At 41.5% G+C, this 14,147-nt stretch overlaps 1 protein-coding gene across 1 annotated transcript in view; it reads left to right on the top strand.

Annotated features, from left to right (window-relative positions):
- grik4 (glutamate receptor, ionotropic, kainate 4) overlaps nt 1-14,147 on the top strand; it is a 585,146-nt gene that overhangs the window by 133,844 nt on the left and 437,155 nt on the right. Inside the window, exon 2 of the mRNA XM_047391909.1 lies at nt 12,158-12,359. The gene's annotated coding sequence lies outside the window, so the exon portion shown is untranslated. The remainder of the gene's footprint in view (nt 1-12,157; nt 12,360-14,147) is intronic.

The following is a 14,147-nucleotide window of genomic DNA, read 5'->3' as shown; positions in this document are numbered from 1 at the left end:
AACATGATTAGCGACACTGTCTCTTCTGGGGGAACCTCTGGCTCAGATTCCTTTTCTGCAGAAGCTCAGAAAGAAAAGTTTAAGACAACTTGTTTTAATTACCCTTTAGCATGATCACTGACTACTCGAACTGCACATCTTTACTCAACTTTTGGTTGTCTCTCGATTGGCTGGTACACAAATGCCAGATCTTGGTCAACTCTGGATTATTCGAAGTAATATGTTCTTACTAGTCAACGAGTTACAAAGACATTCTTGTAAAGAGCAGCTCGCACATTTGTGAGCTGCTCTTTCTCATGCTGCTAGGCAGCAGCATAGGGAAAGGGTGGCGACTGGGAGCAGTGTTTTCTTCAGGGATTTCATGACATCACAGGGATTCCAGCTATGACTCCTCCCTGCTGGGGTTGGCCTACAAAAACTAGGTTAACACTGTGCAGTATAGCATTCAGAGTTTTTTTTACCAGTCTGTAGTTCTCTGTGTACATTTCTAGTCTATGTTTCATCCATGGCTGGGGTGCAACAGCTGTGTTTGAAATCAATATTACTTACCCACCTTACATACACTATATTGCCAAAAGTATTTGTTCACCTATCCAAATCTTAAATGTTTCAATAACTTCCCTGACCATGAACATGAATAATATCCAGAACCTAAGCTTCTGGACTGCTTTTACCTTTTTGTGTATCTGCATGCATCCATTTTCCCTTCACTTTGCTGTTGGTACATTTGAATTTTCCCATTGCAGGACAATTCTACAAACATTTGTGAAATAACAATTCTCAGGTGGGTAGAAATTGCCATTTATTTTTTCTTTATGAGGAAACATCAGCATTTGATTCCTCCAGGCATTCATTTAAATTTTTTTTCACTCTCAAATTACAACTTAATGACTTTCGACTGCTCAATCATTGTGCAAATCACTGTAGTCCAATTCTGTTTGGTCATACACAGATGTATTGCTTTCTTAATGGTGAGTGTAATTCTGTTCCTCATCTTTTAATGGTTGTTCTTCAGTCTGGGTGGGATAACATTGCATCACAACACTGTGCATTATTCTTTGATATATTCCATTAACTCGCAGAATCCTCCGTTTTGAGTTGAGTAGCTATTTTTAATTTTAGACCCAGCAGGATCACACTTTCTACAAAGCAGTAGTGTCACAGCAATTAAATTAATTCGACCAAAAGTAGGAAGGATATTATCCTGGTTAAGGTCAGAACATCTTCATTAAAAATAGCATATGCTTAACATCCAACAAAAAAGAATATTCCTGATCCGATTTAGATTATGCTTAAAAGGAGTAATTTTTTAAATGTTAATACCTTGTCAGCTAGGGCTGCACAATATCTTGTGAAAACATTCACTGGCCACCTTTTTAGATATGTCTGTTCAATTGCTTGTTAAAATAGTAACAACTCAGCCAATCGCATGAAAGAAATTCAATGCATTTAAGCAGATCAGCATTGTCAAGATGATATGCTCTGCATCAGATTTGAGAAGAAAGAGGATTTAACCCCTTAAGCCTCAGGGGCCTGGCCAAAAAAAGATGATTGTTTTGACATCAGAATGTACCAGTTTATTTCTAAAATATTGAGTTATACCTTCACAGAGAAACCAGGCCTTAGAGGCCTTAGACATTTTGGGGTGAATGTTAAGGGGTTAAGTGACTTTGAGCTCAGCAAAGTTGTTGGTGCCAGACGGGCTGGTCTGAGCATTTAAGAAGCTGCTAATCTACTGGAATTCTCATATACAACAATCTCTCTGGATTGTGCACAATGGTCCGAAAAAGAGAAATTATCCAGTGAATTGCATTTGTGAGGATGAAAACTGCAGCAACTGTGTGATGAGATCATGCCAATATTGATTAAAATCTCCAAAGTATTGTTTCTGAAATCTCATTTAATTTATGCCACATAGAATTAGGGCAGTTTTAAAGGTGAAGATTCCAACCTTGTGCAACCAAGGTCTACTTAGTAAAAGGGATGGTGAGTCTGTGCAGCATCAATGTAGCAAATGACTGTAATGCAATTGCTTTAGCAATCATATTTTGACTGTGAGGGGTGCATGCTTTGTATATCCATTTCATCAGGATCTAGTAAGGAATATCACTTCAGTAGTTGAAAACACTGTAATGAACAATGAGAAAGAAAGCAGTGAGGAAAATGCGGATTTATCACTACTAATATTGTCATGACGTTATTTAACAATCATTTTGACATCACATCAATATCTAATAGCGAGCTCTTTAGAAAGCTCTTTCTGCAGCTTCCTAACACTGAGTTAGTATTATTCTTGCTTTCAATGTAGATTTAAGTCTATGAATTATAAAAAAAAATTATTACCACATTTCCTTATGCCTGTATAAAATGTTTTTTCAAGATAAACATATTTGCTTAATTTAATACAGGTTTCACTGTGTTACATTCTACTGTGTTACATTCTACTGTGATTGGCATCTTCAGTTTAGTCAGTTTAGGACTTTGTGAGCAATCATTTATTATATATAATAACTTATGTACCTTTGCCTTTCACACAGCAGCCTGCAACGTATGACAAAGAAAGATAAAATAACAGAAAGAGAGAAAAGTAGTAAGAAAATGGTTTGGGGAGCAAAGCATAGTGAAGGAAACAGTCAGCAACAATATCTTTATGACTTCAAGTTTACATTTGTCAGCACTTCAGAAGTTTCTTTGTTATTTTTTACACGCATTGCCTTTAAGATTGGCATCGATTTCAACTTTTTATTCTGGTATTACTTTGAATGATTTAGAAAAACATATTCCATAAAAGTGTTTATAAGGGCAATTGGATTTTACAGCTGAATTAAAATGTTCTCTGAACAAAACATTTTTCTCCCATCTGTGAATCTACTTCAGCAAGTATTTTTAAGGCCAAGTTATGCCTACAGGTTTCTGTCATTATGGCAAAGTGATAGTGCAGTCTCTTCATCAAAAAACACAAAAGTAGGTTCAAAGGCAAAAAATATTTGAATAGACTTTCCAGTAAGTAATACTTGATCTGTACCACAATAGCATGATACAGGTGCACACCATAAAAGATCAGTATGCAGAAGAACTTCTGTAGTTTTCTGTTGTAGAAACATTTGTATCAATAACCAGAGGTCAGCCTTTGTTGATTATGTGTTGCCATCAGATTGGGGTTATGTAATGTCCTGACATTGTTTTAGATTGTCAGTAATTTAGGTTGTGGTAAATTTAAGTGTTTGTTTGGTTTGTTTATTTCAAACACATCAGACAAAATTAAACGTTCAGGTATAAATGAATTAACAGGTACGGGTACACCAAAATTATTCATATGCCTAGGAGATATAAATTAGGTTAAAATTAATCTTGAATTTTAACCAAAATGTTAGTGTGTGACAGAAAGTAATATTATATATTTGTTGGCCAAATGGAGCAGAGTTCATTTTCTTGAATCGAAAACTCCACTTTGTTTGGGCAGCTCATCTGAACCGCAAACTGCCAATTTTTGGTCTGCTTGAAAATACGGGTCTTGGTTTGGTTGCCAGTGAACCACTGTTCTGTGTTTCTCTTTGATTCACTGAAGAACCAGAGGTTTAGAAATGCAGGCGTCACAGACTTTGTTTTTCATCTGTTCTTGATGTGTTTCTTTGTAGGACCCTTTACCTTTCTTAATGTTGGTCATGCATATTCTATTTAAGTAATTTCCTGATTTTGCAGTGCTAGCAGTAAGCTGGCTTGAATGTTACTTGTGAAATCAAACTTAGCTTTCCAAAACAATTAATACGGGGGGGAATTCCATTTTCACATGGATTAGTTTGAGTGCTTTTTTCCCTAGTATATATGTAAAACTCTGGTGCAGTTCACGACATATTGAATTGCTTGTTGACTCAGACTGCACAGCTTTTTGTGGTAACACCCCAAACTTGCAGCTGTTGTGACTGCATGACTTTGTCTGGGTGGTTTCCTTTGCTTTCCAAAGAGCAGTGAGAAATCTTTCAGCGTCCCCTGCCTAATAAGACAATTCTTGTGTGAAAGTTAAAAACTTTTATTAATTGACTTCACCATATTTGCATGTTTTTCTAACTTTCACCAGGGAGCCAAAAAATAAGGCTTTCTCTAATTTGAAATAAAGACGAAAAGATTTGGGATTGGCATTTTATCACTTTATGATGCTGATTAGCAGAACTAGTGTGGTAACTATAGACATCAGTCATTGTTTTGTTTTGTTTTTTGCTTTAAAACGGTCTTCTGTGATGGTACCCGGAGCTTTCTCACCAGAGAAGAACTCATGAACATCAGGGTTACTACACCAGAGGAGTTATTTCCCACTTTTCTGCCTACTGCTCTGGAATTTTTGGACATTCTGGTCAAAGGTGCGCTCACCTTTGTTCATGCGGTGAAACGCCCGAAGAGAGGGGAAGGGGCTGGGGTGCTGGTACGTCTTCGCCAGCGTGGACTACGAACACCGTTACCTGGAATATTTCTCTCTAACGTGCGCTCACTTCCCAACAAAATTGATGAACTACAACTGCTGTTGGGGAAAAACAGGGACTTTTATTCATCGGCAGTTTTGTGCTTCACGGAGACGTTGCTGTGTGGATTAATACCGGACTCTGCGCTGCAGCTGGCAGGATTCCAGCTCTACAGATCGGACAGAGACACGGAACTCTCCGGCAAAGCGAAAGGTGGAGGAATCTGTTTTTACCTCAACAGACAAAGGTAATCTCACCCACGAACTCCCCAAATATAGACAGTTTATAAAATGTCCGACCAGAGAAGACAACATTCTGGATCACTGTTACACCACCATCAGAGACGCTTATCACGCCGTCCCACGTGCTGCACTTGGCCAATCCGACCACATCATGGTCCACCTGATGCCTGCATACAGGCAGAAACTAAAGCTCTGCAAACCTGTTGTAAGGACGACAAGGAAGTGGAGCAGTGAGGCTGTGGAGAATCTCCAGGCGTGTTTAGGCTGTACAGACTGGGATGTGTTCAGGACTACTACCAACAGTCTGGACGAGTACACAGAGGCTGTGACTTCCAACATCAGCTTCTGTGAGGACAGCTGTGTACCATCATGCACCAGGGTGAGTTACAACAACGACAAACCCTGGTTCACAGCTAAACTCAGAAGGTTAAGACTGGATAAGGAAGAGGCCTTCAGGAGTGGCGACACTGACATATACGGAGAGGCAAAGTACAAGTTTGTCAAGGCATTGAAAGAGGCCAAACGACTGTACTCTGAGAAGCTCCAAAACCAGTTCTCAGCCAACGACTCTGCGTCTGTCTGGAAAGGGCTCAAGCAAATCACCAACTACAAGCCGAAAGCCCCCCACTCCATCAACGACCGACGCCTCGCCAACGACCTGAACCAGTTCTACTGCCGCTTTGAAAGATAAAGGGACAGTCCTGCAACCATCCCCCACGACGCCCCCCAACAGCTGCAGCTACAATCCACCACCCCCACCTCCCCAACCTCAAGAGGGGCCTTGGCTCCTCCAACCCCCACCCTGAAGTTCCCCCCCACCAGCCCCCTACCCACGCCGAGGACAGCTCTTTCCATCCAGGAGAGGGACGTCAACAAACTCTTCAGGAGACAGAACCCCCGGAAAGCTGCTGGTCCGGATTCTGTCTCACCAGCCAGCCTGAAGCACTGCGCTGATCAGCTGTCTCCAGTCTTCACAGACATTTTTAACACCTCACTGGAGACATGTCATGTGCCAGCCTGCTTCAAGTCCTCCACCATCGTCCCTGTTCCCAAGAAGCCAAGGACCACAGGGCTTAATGACTTCAGACCCGTCGCCCTGACCTCTGTGGTGATGAAGTCCTTTGAGCGCCTTGTGCTCTCACACCTAAAAGACATCACCGACACCCTCCTGGACCCCCTGCAGTTTGCCTACAGAGCCAACAGGTCTGTAGATGATGCAGTCAACCTAGCCCTTCACTTCATCCTCCGGCACCTGGACTCCACAGGAACCTATGCCAGGATCCTGTTTGTGGATTTCAGCTCTGCCTTCAACACCATCGTCCCAGCTCTGCTCCAGGAGAAGCTCTCCCAGCTGAGTGTGCCCGACTCCACCTGCAGGTGGATCACTGACTTCCTGTCTGACAGGAAGCAGCGCGTGAGGCTGGGGAAGCACGTCTCTGACTCCCTGACCATCAGCACCGGTTCCCCCCAAGGCTGTGTTCTCTTTCCTCTGCTCTTCTCCCTGTACACCAACAGCTGCACCTCCAGTCACCAGTCTGTCAAGCTTCTGAAGTTTGCGGACGACACCACCCTGATCGGACTCATCTCTGATGGTGACAAGTCCGCGTACAGATGGGAGGTGGACCATCTGTTGGACTGGTGCAGCCAGAACAACCTTGAGCTCAACGCTCTAAAGACAGTGGAGATGGTTGTGGACTTCAGGCAGAACCCAGCCCCACCTGCCCCCATCACCCTCTGTGACTCCACAATTGACACTGTGGAATCTTTCCGCTTCCTGGGAACCATCATCTCCCAGGATCTCAAGTGGGAGCCAAACATCAGCTCCCTCATCAAGAAAGCCCAGCAGAGGATGTTCTTCCTGCGGCAGCTGAAGAAATTCAACCTGCCAAAGACTATGATGGTGCACTTCTACACAGCCATCATTGAGTCCATCCTCACCTCCTCCATCACCATCTGGTACGCCGCTGCTACAGCCAAGGATAAGGGCAGGCTGCAGCGTGTCATTCGGTCTGCTGAGAAGGTGATTGGCTGCAGTCTACTGTCGCTCCAGGAACTGTACACCTCCAGGACCCTGAAGCGGGCAGGGAAGATTCTGGCTGATCCCTCCCACCCCGGTCACAGACTCTTTGAGACTCTCCCCTCTGGCAGGAGGCTGCGGTCCATCCGGACCAAAACCACCCTGACACTCTCGATTGACCACAACTGCAACAGTATGAAAATGCAAATTAGCAAAAAGAGCAGCACATGCCAAAATCTAACTCTCTGTGGCAGCCTTGATAACCAGTTTCCTTTTCAAAATTTACTTCATTCTAAATACCTCCGTAACAATGAAAATAGCTACATTTTAGACTTCTTCCCACAATTACAATTACCACACCCTAGAGTGTTTTGACTGCCACAACATGGTGGCATTTAGATATAATGTGTTCATTGAGTAGAAAAAGACTGGATTTCTGATTTCTTTTTTGCTGGACAGCAGACAGAGCTAGTTTAGCTGAAAATCAGCAAACCACAGTCACAAACTGATGTCCTGGTGCATCTCTGCTATTTATTTATGGTTTTATTGAATAAAAAATGTTAGGAAAAAAAGTGAAATCCAAGTTCCCCACTGTTCAAATATCAAATTTTGGAAACACACAAATGTGTGATCTCATGTCTTGTAACACAATGAGTGAGGCATTGTAGAGCATTTGCCCTATACTAAAAAAGGATTTTTATATTCTGGATGCTGATTTTGTCAAATATTGTTTCCTTGTTTTAGATCCTGTCCCTCACACTCTCTTCGTCCATCTGTTCTCTATTTCCTAAATTACATCAGGCCTACTGCTGTCAGCACAGAGATTTTGATGGACAACTGAGTCCTGACTGAAAGTATTGTCACAGAAAATGTACCTCATATGTGGCAGGATTATGTGAAAATCTGGGGATTTTCTTCAAATTCAGTATCTTGGGGCACTTGAAACATAACAATGCCCTCAAACAAAACGTAGTTCACCCTTAGTATAAAACACATGACACAACTCAGAAGAGCCAGCTCATTTTGTCAGGACTCGGCTGTACACCGGCATCTCAAGGGTAAGAGACAATCTGTTTAGGGCAGTAAGGTTCACATCCTGGGCAGAGTTGGCAGATGGTTTGAGTGGAGTACTTTTTACACATCATTTCTAACAATCAGGCATAATCTTTCTTTGAACTTCAGTTTTGGGAAAATACCAAAATGTAATACCGATTAAAGTTATTTAAATGTGTATACACCTCTGAATCCTTACCTGCAGTTGCCACAGGGCAATGCTAGTTAACGTGTAAGCAAAGACACACCAACATGGCCAACCACTGTTGGGCATGTATAAATTAACAAAAATGCCAATGTGTGAGGACCATTAGTGTTTTAATTTTGCAGACAGTTTCACAACTCCCATCAGTACCTAACATTTGGGTTTGTGGCCACTATATTTCAATTTACATCAGCAAGATGCTGCATATCTCCTAAAAGTCTGTTATAGAGAGAGAAATCTCTTCTGTAATCATGTGTTGGAGTAGCAGCATTAGAGTCTGTAACTTAAAAAGGCTCATCAAGCTGGATAAGCATTTTTCAGTCAGTCAGTCATTTTCTACCGCTTATTCCATAGTGGGTCACAGGGGAGCTGGTGCCTATCTCCAGCAGTCTATGGGCGAGAGGCAGGGTACACCCTGGACAGGTTGCCAGTACATCACAGGGCAACACACAAACACTCATTTATACACCTAAGGGCAATTTAGAGTTACCAATTAACCTAACAGGCATGTCTTTGGCCTGTGGGAGGAAGCTGGAGTACCCGGTGAGAACCCACACATGCACGGGGAGAACATGCAAACTCCATGCAGAAAGACCCCAGGCTGGGAATTGAACCCAGGACATTCTTGCTGCAAGGCAACAGTGCTACCAACTGCGCCACCGTGCAGCCCAAATTAAAATTCATTATTTTAAAATGTTATTTTCACTTTGTTCAGATAGGGTAGTAAGTCACATGTGACAATGACCCCCAAGACCCAGCCATGAGGCACAGGGCGGGAAAAGAAATGTTCTTCCACCAGCAGTAATCATTCTCCTGGATCATCCTCAAGTCTGTACTGTAGGAGGATGATACAGACTGGAAATGGTGGAGTTCTTAGTTTGGATGCATTTAATCAAAACAAAGGGGAGGGGAATCACATTTTTCTGTATTTGACCTTTTAATTGGAATCGATCAAGTGAAAATTGTCCAAAGTCGATGTCTGGCTGACTGATTGGTGCATCTCTAGTTATAAGCTACATGTCGTTGGTTGGTTTTGCAGTCCCAGCTGAGTGATCTGTAAAGGTGGGTTTTGGTTGTGTTACGTTCTTTAGACCTTGACCTAAAATGAGTTAAGAAAAGTACAAGCCTGAAACTTTTGATTATTCTGAACAGAAGAGGCCCTTAATATCCGAGGCAAGGCATCTTCAAGCAACAAAAAAAGAAGCCTTCTGTTCAGTGCACTTTTTGAGTTTCGATATGATCCAAATTAAGCATCTAATAATCTCATGATTAATAATTCAGGGTTTTCTATTTGAATCTCCATTTCTGAGTATTCCTCACTTTGCTGGACAGCTGTTCATTTAATCTATTTGATGCTTGGTGAGTGTATTTGTGGGGACCTTTGGAAAGGCAGTACTGAATCTGAGGTCGTTTAGAAGATCAGTGGTCATATTTTGGCAGCCCAGTTACACAAATGGTTCATAGATCTAAGGCCAGATTCAGTCACACTCTCATGTTTCAAGCTGCCTGGGCAAGTCTTGTGTGACTCAAAATTTGCACTTTAGAAGATCCTTTTATTAATTTAGTGAGAAGGTAAAGATAGGAAATATATAGGTCGATCTCCAGGAAGAACTTTAATTCTCTGCTGAGTAAAGGTGCCATTAAACTGCAGTGACATGAAATTAATGCTTATCTTGTAAGCGACATTTACTTTCTCATTTACTTGCAATATTGTGCACTGAGGGCTGTTGTGAAGGCTGATGAGTTTCAGAAGCTCTTTTTATGGAACATACAGTGACAATATGAAATTAAAGCTGCAAGCAGCATTGAAGGCCCTCGCAGCTCAGCACAATTTAGTGTTCAGCGACCGCGGGAGCCTGGCATCACGGCCTACACGCCACCAACGAGGCCCTTGTTCGATTACTCACGTTGCTTATAGGTGGTACTGTGAGCGACATATCGTATGATGTTCGGTCATGCAGAGTTCTGGTCTGGTAAGAAGCATTCAAAATTTGGGGGAAATCTGACCTTCCAGATGGAAGCTGCACTCACTTGTTTATTAGTGGGCGGGGATAAAATCATGTAATCAATTGACTGTGCCAACATTCAGTTTCAATTCAATTCAGTTTATTTATATAGCGCCAATTCACAACACATGTTGTCTCAAGGCACTTCACAAAAGTCAGGTACATACATTCCAATTAATCCTAACCATTGAACAGTGCAGTCAGATTCAGTTATTTATTCAAATTGGATAAAAAGTTTTTCTATCTAAGGAAACCCAGCAGATTGCATGAGGGAGATAGAGCACTTGAACTATCCTAGGGGGTGCTTTTGATCCAATGTAATCCAATAGAGCTGTTTGGGGGTTGACAAAGATCAACCATATTTATTTTGGATTGAATCGGCCCATGCATGTGTAACTTAGAACCAAACGTATGGCCGTGGCGTGACATCAGAATTAACCACGCCCACACACTTATATGTATCAAAAAGCTTTTGATAATTTTTGATCCCCAGTGCCTTAAGAGTATACTGAGCGATTTTCAAGTCGCTAAGTCAAAAGCTGTAGGAGGAGTTCGCTCAGATATGCGGGCTAGAAACGACAAAACCGGGATCAAAATTGAAACTTCAGTCCAAAATGGCCGACTTCCTGTGGGGTTTGGATCAATGATCCCTGAGACTTTTTTGTAGGTCATGAGAAGTTACATAAGTGTACCAAGTTTCACAATCCTCAGTCAAAGCATGGCCTGGGGCTGATTTTTATTTTATTTTGTAGGGGTTGCTGTGGACGAATTAAGTCACGCCCACCAAATATGTCATCAGATCTCTGTTGGGAATTGGACTATGATCATTCATATTGAATTTGGTGAAGATCAGATGATGTATGTGGAAATTAGAGCCAAACGTATAGCCATGGCGTGACTTTGCCGCGCCACCACAGCCACGCCCTTTTATGAAAAGTCACTGTGCTTCAAACGAAGTGAGACCCACTAGTTATCAGTCATCTGACACAGTTTGCAGCGGATTGAGTGTAGACAGGCAGATAGCGACCTTTCCCATTAAAGAAAGTGACTTCCTGGTCTGAGGGGTCGGGGCTTTGATAATGTCAGCATATGACCCCATAGGATCGTTGGGAACCCGAAGGTCCTTCTTCATGCCAATCTTTGTGTGATTTGGCATTTTTTTGGGAAAGTTAATGCATTTTTTCCCGTTGGGCACAAACGCCATTTTTGTGCCCTGGCCACGCCCCCTAAACATGGCCGAAAACTCATGATTTTGATAACTTTTAATCCCCCATGCCTTAACTGCATATTGACCAAATATGAAGCCAATAGCTCAAAATCCCTAGGATGAGTTCATTAAAGTTCGAGGTGAGTAAAAGTGAAAAAAACAGCCAAAAATTGGCCTTTGACCCAAAATGGCCGACTTCCTGTGTGTTTTAGGGCATACTCCCAAGAGACTTTTTTTCTTGGTTCGAGGAGCTCTATCAGTGTGCCAAATTTCAGATCTCTCCGACTTACGGTTTGGCCCATCTCACGTTTGCGGGCGAGGCTAAAAGGTTTGGCCACGCCCACTGACGACTACATTAAAGAACAAAAATTTCATGCGGACACAAAAGCATGTGTATCTAGGGGCTTGACAAAGTCCCCAAATTGTCCCACAAAGAGGCAACAGAATAATAATAAGAAACACTACGAAAATAGGCCCTTGCAGGCTTCCTGCTTGGGCCTAAAAATGTTGGATGTGCTGTTTAAGCAGGAAGAGGATCTGGCTGAGTAAGGGACATGGCGTAAAAACAGGCCATCAGCAAATCAGCAGTGCAAACTTTAAAACTGTGGTTTATAAGGCAGATTACGAATTTGCTTTGTGGTGGATAAACGACTGTCTTCAGCATTAGTGATCAGGCTGCGGAAGAAGATGCTACACAAGGAATTCCAACCTTATGGCTATAAAGCTCTTCTGGATATGTACACTTCATTTTAAAGTTGGTCATATAAGTTGATCTAAAGCATATTTCTATCTATGTCGGGAATTATTACAGCTTTTACTGTACTAATCAAAGGCTTGGACATGCTCACTCACCCATTTTTAATGAAAAGCTGTTTCAAAACCTTGGACAGCTACTAAATGTGTTTTGTAAAACATTTTCTCATTTTTTCAGACACAGATTTCCTATTTTTTACTTTCTCTCTTTTCACAGGGACCCTGCAAGCAGCACGTGAGCTTGCAGAAACCAAACTGTGCTTCAGTGTGCATATATACAAACCTCTGCAGGTGCTGGTAGCTCACTCTACATGTCTATGTGAGATGACGAGAAGCTAAGTGACTACCACAACCACCTAGATCAGACAGCCTTCTGTGCTGCAAGATGGATTAAAGCCCCACACCTCAGGAGATCAAAGGTAGGAGCGGATGTTTTGTAATCAGCAGTCACTCACCTGTTCTATTAAATGATGGCATGAAGAGAATGAAGTGGGCAGAGGAAATGATGAATTTCAAAGAGTTTAAGGACGAGGTCTTCCTGCCATCTGTGGACTTTAGGTTTGGATGTTGAAGCCTGTCAGGTCTCTGTGTATGTGAAAGGAAGTAATGAAAGTTTTAAGAGTGTTAAAACTGCTGGTACAGCAACATTATGAAGTTTTCAGTGTTTCTTTAAAACAGGGCTTCCTCCTGCTGGTTTAGACTGTAGTTTAAATCCACTTTAATAAAAAGTTTAACCCACTTTTGCAAAAAGATCATATTACCAAAAAGTGAATATATCATTTTAAGCTCTACCAGGTGACAACATTATTTGGTGTAGAAGGTGTCAATACGCAAAGAGAGCTCAATGTTATGTGTAAGTAAGCTGTGCAATTATTCTAATTTAGCCTTCAGTTTTGAGTTTTAACTCCAACTTTTTAGAGGCTGACCCCCTGTGCTTAGGGGAAAGCATGTTTTGAAAAGTCAAAGTAGGGAAGTTAGTAGTAAAGAGGACAAAAAGAGGCCAGCAGGAGCATCAGCAGTGTCAGCCTGGTGGGTATGAATTGTTTGGTATGAAAGGTGCCATGGTAGACAGCACCTTTTCATGCCTGATGACCCTTTTTTAGTGTTTTTTTTTAATATAATATCCTACATTTTGATCCAAGTGCCATAAACACACTGTTTAAACACAAAATTCACTCGTCTGTTTAAGCTGAGAGGCACTATCATGGCTACAGGGAAACAAATTAAACAGCCTGACGAGACTAATAAAGTGTTTAGAGTCAGAGATGTTACATTAATAGATGGACTTATTTGCAAAGGAAAAAGCAGTTGTTAAATAACCTACACTTTTTTCAGAGGAGAGAATTGTGAGCCTGTTGCCATCAGAACTGTTCAGGTTTTATGAAAGCAACAGTTTGGTTGATAATCTTTCAAAAGAAGGAAGAAAATTGCAAAAAAACTCAGCAGGTTGCTTGATGCTGCATGGCGAAGGCAGAGAAAATTATGGCGCTGCCAACACACCATACAGATTATACTAGTGCTGTGGCACCGATAAACAAGGAGCAGAGTTTGTCTTCAATTTATAAGAAAACAGTTATGAAAGGAAAAATGGGTAATATTACACACCTTGTTTTTACTGCTGTCGACAAAGAGTGAGTAATTTGGCTTTTTGTAGAATAGTTTTTGTTCGGATTTCTGTGCAACTGTCTATTTATTTCTGACTCCATTTAGAATAGTCCTCATGTGACTCGTATTGCTTTAGGATGGATTATTTAATAAAGTTCCTGGTCACATTGTTTTGTATTTATTTAAAACTAAAACAGGGGCCTGAGTATTTCGCCAAATGAAACATGGCACATGTTTAAAAGACTGCTCTTCTCATCATTGCTCTCTGAACACTGTTGGTACTGAACTTGTATTTTTAGATGTATTTCTTTTTTGTCCTGTTTCGTTATGAACAATTCAGTAGTCACACTGTGTGGAGTTTGTGGGTTATTTGGTTACAGGGAATTGTATTTTCCCAAAATATAATATTTGTTGTTTTTAACCAGCTGTTGGAAGGAGGGTGAGAGTCTGAGTCAAAGTTTGTCACTGTATTATAGTGTTGAAAATATCACATTGTAAAGAGCAGTTTTAGATTGTCTCAATCAGCAGCATGACATTGCCTCTGCTCCGAATATAAATACTTGATCACTGCTGACAACAGGAGGGTTAGAACAATATTCAGG

This window comes from Girardinichthys multiradiatus, chromosome 18 (assembly GCF_021462225.1).
Source record: "Girardinichthys multiradiatus isolate DD_20200921_A chromosome 18, DD_fGirMul_XY1, whole genome shotgun sequence".
Taxonomy (NCBI): domain Eukaryota; kingdom Metazoa; phylum Chordata; class Actinopteri; order Cyprinodontiformes; family Goodeidae; genus Girardinichthys; species Girardinichthys multiradiatus.
The sequence above is the reverse complement of the archived record's forward strand: the minus strand, read 5'-3'. Positions and strand labels throughout refer to the sequence as shown.